The sequence below is a fragment of the Agelaius phoeniceus genome, chromosome 22 (genome assembly GCF_051311805.1).
Source record: "Agelaius phoeniceus isolate bAgePho1 chromosome 22, bAgePho1.hap1, whole genome shotgun sequence".
NCBI classification, from domain to species: Eukaryota; Metazoa; Chordata; class Aves; order Passeriformes; family Icteridae; genus Agelaius; species Agelaius phoeniceus.
The window spans coordinates 5385001-5391279 of record NC_135286.1 but is presented as its reverse complement, the minus strand read 5'-3'; positions in this window follow the sequence as shown (position 1 = coordinate 5391279).

Sequence of the window (6279 nt, the reverse complement as noted above, 5' to 3'; positions counted from 1 at the left end):
GCAGTCCCTGGGGGCTGAGCTGCCTGTGCAGGGTGGCTGTCACATGGGGAGTCCCTTTTCCAGCAGGATCTGTGCCCAGGAAAACTCAGTGCCCCCCCAGCAGAGGCAGCTGCACGTGCACAGCACTTCAGAGGTGATGTGAGTGAATTTTGCCTCACAGAAATCTTCCCAGCCAGGTTTTAATGTGATTATTGCTGCTCCTGGGACTGGGATTGCAGCAGCAAGCAGAAATGCAGAGGGGAGCAGGGTGTGCATGAACCAGGGCAGAGCCTCTGTTCAACCCCACGTGGGGAAGGAGGGTGAGCTCCCATCTCAGCCCAGCTGCAGTTTCAGCCTTTTCACACCCAGGAAAAAGAGAATATTGATGAATACCTGGGCCAAACCTGCACAGGGTGCACATTCCCTGCTGCCAGCCTTCCTGCCCTCCTGCACCCCTCAGAGCTGGAGCTGGGAGTGAGCAGCAGCCCCAGCCCTGGCAGCCTCTGAGGGCACAGACAAGTTCCCTCACGCACACTCCTGGGTGTTTTCACCAGATCCACCCTTAAAAGGACATTTTCTCCCAAATGGCTGGGGCACAGCAAGCTGTGCTCCCTGTGGCTGTACAGCAGCAGGAAGAGCTGTTTTGATGTGCAGAACTCATCTCCCTGTCCCCTTTATCGTCCTTCACACGCACCAGTGTTCAATTTATTGATGGATTACATAATGCCACCACAGCTTCAGGCATGCTTTGTCCCCATCCTATTTTTAACAGCCTCTTTGTCCATTATTTCCTGAGCCAAAGGCCCAGACTGTTGGGGAAGATGAACCAGGAAAGCCTTACAAATAGGATTGCCTGGCAAAAGATTTTGAGAATATGGAAACTCTAAGTGAGATTGAAATGAAAGCAAGCTCTGAGATCCCTCAGTTCCTGAACAACTGGAAAACAATGGCATGGCCAGCTGAAGGTGATCCCCTTTGGATCAAACAATCCCCTCTGCTTGCAGACAGGCCCAAGGCTCAGAGCAGACCCTGCCAGCTTGGCAGAAGGGGCCCAAAGAGGAGTTTGTAGGGTTTAAAATGTAACCCAGTGTGGAAATGGAATGATTCTTATAGGCTGTATGGAAATGCTGTAGGATTTGTATCTTGGGCTAGATTGGTTAGTGAGAATCAGAATATTCAGCACAGAAGATGATTTATGGTGTTGTAATGGGAACCTTGCACTCTTACCCTCTTACTCTCTTATCATCTCATCCTCTCTTCTCTCTGTTGCTCTTGCACTGAGATTGAGGCAGGAACAGGCGAGAGGCAGGATTGTAGAAAAGGCAAAGAAGGTTTTATTCAAAAGAACCGCGTGGTTTTTATAGAGTGGTGCAATAGGTTCTATTCTATTGGCTAACTAACAGAAACGTCTTTCTCACACACTGTCTTTGAGAGCAACAGAAAAATAAAGTAGAAAACACTACTTGCAAATTATTTATACTCAACAAGTTATCACATCTTTCCAACTCCATAAAAATTCTCACAAGCTGCTGTGAGAAACGTTTGCGCTTTCTCTGTCCCATGGCATCCACATCTCTCATCCTCTGTGCCACTCTCTTTACTTCTCCCAGGCCTGCTCTGAGCTGTGGCTGGCAGCTCCCAGCAGGGCCTTGCACCCAGGCCCTTTGCAATAAACCCCAAGTTCCAGCCCTGGCTGCAGAGATCTCTGCTCTCCGTCCATCCCCACCATCCTGCCCCCCAATGCTCCAGCACCCGGCCTCTCTGCTGCCAGGGCTGGGTGGGGTTTGCAATCTCCACTTGGAATTTAAAGCCATTAACCCCAGTGCTGATGGTTCCCTGATGGACACAGATGAGCTGTGGGCACTGCATCCCTCTGCTCTCACAGTCCTGACCTTGGCACGCTTTTCCCCACACCACAGCTCAACATTTACATGAAGCTTTTACATCAGCTGGTGACAGGTCCCAGCAGGATTCAAGAGAGGCAGGAATATTTTTTAGCAATCCTTTGAGATGAGCCAGGGTTTCCTGCACAAATGTGGGATGCTGCAGGCACAGGGTAGAATTGACTCCAAAGGGATGAGTGGTGCTGGAGGTCTGATGGAAATGGTTGTGAAACATCCTTGGTTTTCAGAATAATGTATGGCAATGTGCTCATGCAAAAGAGTTGTTGGAGCCCTGGTTACTGCTGAGAACTCCAGACTTTCTGTGCTGCCAGGCACTGACCCCCAGAGAACACTGCACTGACCTGAGGCCGTGGAGAAGCTTCCAGAATGGAATGACAGAGCTGGGATTGTGGGTGTGGAGTTTGGATAGAAGTGTGTGAGATCACAGGGTGGGAAACTTAGAGTTTGGGGTTTAGAATACAGTAATAGATATGGAGCAAGATGGAGGTTTTGGGGTGGAGGCTTCTCCTTCTCCTTCTCCTTCTCCTTCTCCTTCTCCTTCTCCTTCTCCTTCTCCTTCTCCTTCTCCTTCTCCTTCTCCTTCTCCTTCTCCTTCTCCTTCTCCTTCTCCTTCTCCTTCTCCTTCTCCTTCTCCTTCTCCTTCTCCTCCTTCTCCTTCTCCTTCTCCTTCTCCTTCTCCTTCTCCTTCTCCTCCTCCTCCTCCTTCTCCTTCTCCTTCTCCTTCTCCTTCTCCTTCTCCTCCATGGGTTTGGGTGGCTTTGTGTAATTGGATAAAAAGTCCCATTGAAGGCCATGGGTGGTTGTTTATTGGGTTAAAAGTGAAAATAATTCAGGTGTCATTTCTTAATTGGACAGTTTATCCTTAAAAGGCCTTGCAGAGAGAGACAGGGCTCCATTTTCAGTGTGTGAGAGTGAAGTGCTGCAGAACTCAGGGTCTGTGGGACTGTGACAGAGATAAGAGCTAACAAACATCCGAGTCCCAACAAGAAACACCATCTCACACATTTAATCCTGACCCTAGCAAAAAGAAGATAAAACTCAACATTTAGTGGTGCCCTGTGTGAGGAGGGTCAGGGTCAGGACCTCCCTGAAGAACCATGGAATGGTTTGGGTTGGAGGGACCCTAAAGCCCATCCCACCCCTGCCATGGCAGGGACACCTCCCACTGTACCAGGTGCCCCAAACCCTGTCCAGCCTGGCCTTGGAGAGTTCTGCTCTTTATCTAATAATTGTTGTGAGGCTGTGGGGGCTTCTGTGTGATTCATATGGGGAGGAAAATTCAGTCTAATCATGGGAGATTTCTTCTTTGGGGAGGTAGGTGAGGAAATGGATTTATTTCCAGTAAGGAGCATTATTTCTTTCTTATTTCTATTATTATTTCTATTATTATTTCTATTATTATTTCTATTATTATTTCTATTTCTACCATTACAGGAATATTTACAGGGAGAACTTGTAGGAGAGGGGTCCTTCAGAGCTCTGGCACGGAGTTCACACTCCTGTTGTCACCCTGCACTGATCTGAACCAAACAAAGAGAAACTAAATGGAAACAAACAAAAAAACCTGATCCAAATCCCAAAAAAACAAACCAAGGTAGAATTGCTCAATGTTTAGGAGCAGCACTGTCAGAAACAGGCCTGCAGCTCAGCATTTTGGAAATACCAGCTACAATTATTAATCAACTGCATCATTTTATCCCTTGTCTCCCCACTATTCCATAAAAACCAGGGCAAAACTGCTCCTGAGTGAGTCCCTGTGAGCCCACTCAGCCAAGGGGCCCCTGGCTCACACTCCCCAGTGGCAAACTGGGAGAACTGGGAGAGAATTTGGGCAAACCCTCCCTGTGTCCAGCATCACTGTCTGGGCAAAGGATGTTCAGGTCAGAGCAGCAGTGCAGGAAAACAGAAGGTGGTATCTTATCAGGATGATAACAACGAGGATGATTTCTTATCAGGATGATAACAATGATGATCATTTGTTATCAAGACAATTCCCTTTCCCTGCAAGCTGTCCTTATTTCCCAGCCATATTTACAGCTGAGGAATGTGGTTTTCAGGCTGTGGTTTTTGTGGCAACGTTGTGTACATTGAAAATATCAACAGGTTTGGGGTGGGAGGAGGTGGGGGTGAGTGCAGGGGTGGATTTAGGAGAGGCAGACAGAAAGTCACAGAATTACTGAGGTTGGAGAAGACCTTCAAGACCACCAAGTCCAATCTTCAACAAACAGCCCAGTGTCACTGAGCCAAGTGCCACATCTTCTGACCTTTTGAACACTTTACAGAATTCCCAGAATTCCCAGAATCACTGGGTTGGAAGAGACCTTCAAGCTCATCCAGTCCAACCCAGCCCCAACCCCTCAACTCAACCCTGGCACCCAGTGCCACATCCAGGCTTTGTTAAACACCCCCAGGGATGGGGACTCCACCACCTCCCCGGGCAGAACATTCCAGAACTTTATCACCCTTTCTGCAAAAATCCTTTTCCTGCTATCCACCCTGTATTTCCCTTGGGGCAGCTCGAGGCTGTGTGCTCTGGTTCTGACATTTGTTGCCTTCCAGGGCTGGTGACTCCACCACTGCCTGTTCCAATTATTAACCACCCTTTGAGTGAATAAATTTTCCTGAATTTCCCACCTGACCCTCCCCTGGTGTGCCCAAAGGAGGCCGACACACTGGGTGAACAAGAGAACATTCTCATTCTCGCTTCCCTCAGCATAGTTTTCTTTCAATTATTAAAAACTCTTATTAAAATGAATTAACAATAATTTACATTATTAAAACCCCCTCCTGTTAAAGCTCTTTGATCCTATCTGCAGACCAACTCTCATGCTGGAGGATTCCTCTCTCTCCTGGGAAGCAGAGCCTGGTTCCAGCCTCCCCCCCTGCAGCTGGAGCAGGATGGACCTCGTGTTACGGACATATTTTATGGAAATCCCTTTGCTAGATTTTTTTTCTCCTGAGAAGCTGAGAGGCCTCAGAAACGAAATGTAACCAATGGTTATCTGCTGCTGTGGGATGCAACAGGTGCATCTGGGATTGGGCTTATGTTGTTGTTTCTAATTAATGGCCAATCACAGCCCAGCTGTCTTGGACTCTCTGGTCAGTCACAAGATTTTCTTATCATTCCATTCCTTTCTATTCCTTGCTAGCCTTCTGATGAAATCTTTTCTTCTATTCTTTCAGTATAGTTTTAGTATATCATTTTCTTTTAATATAATATATATCATAAAATAATAAATCAGCCTTCTGAAACATGGAGTCAAGATTCTCATCTCTTCCCATGTCGGGGCTGCCTGCAAATTCCACATTTGGGCAGATATTTATTCTTATCAATGCTCTACAAACCTCTCTGGTGGTCTGAGCACCATCTCTGCCCCTTTTCCTTCCAGCCCCTTGTGCCAGGGCCAACATGGTGAGTCTGGCAACTTTGATTGGTCTCGTGTAGTTGTTTTTAATTAATGGCCAATCACAGCCCAGCTGTCTCAGACTCTCTGGTCAGTCACAAGATTTTATTATCATTCCATTCCTTTCCTTCTGGTGCAATCCTTTCTTCTATTGTTTTAGCCTAGTTTTAATATAATATATATCATAAAATAATAAATCAGCCTCCTGAAACATGGAGTCAAGGTTCTCATCTCTTCCCTCATCCTGGGACCCCGTGAACACCATCACACCCTGGCAGTCCCTCCAGGGCAGGCTGCACCTCTGCCAGGCTGCACTGACTCCTTCAGGCACCTCTTGCTGAGCTGCCAAGGAAAATTTTGGTGAGACCGAGGCAGCTGATTCAGGAGGGAGCCTCCTCTGCAAGTAGAGCCCCTCCAGAGCAGGGTTTGGGATCTCTTAGAGGGAAAAATTCCCGCAGAGAGCAGGCAGAGGCACCGCCCTGCACAGGGCAGCTCTGAGCACACACGTGTTACCCCAGTAGCAGCCAGAGGCTCCTCTCAGCAGCCTGAGAGGGGTGAGTGTGCCAGGAGGCCGCTGGAATGGGCGTTAGTGCCCAGGAATGCTGGCTGGGGTAGCCAGGAGGGAGGGTGCAGCAGCATGAGTTCACAGGGAAGGTATGATGAAGTCACCCGGCTTTATGAGAGATGAGCAGGGCCCTGAGCTTTGAGTCACGGCTGCAAACGCACCTGAGAGCAGGGAGAGACCCAGGCAGGGCCCTGGGCCTCCCATTTCTGCACAGAATGGCCCCAGGGAAAGGGAAACTGAACCTTGAGAGGCAACTGAGCTGGAGGGACACAAGGGTGGGGAAGGGTCTGGAGGAGCAGCTGAGGGCTCTTGGTGTGTGCAGCTGGAGCAGGGCACAGTGAGGGCAGAGCTCAGGGATCTGCAGCTCCTCCCGAGGGGCAGCTCCCATCCCTGCTCTGGGCCAGGGACAGCAGCCAGGGCACGGCTG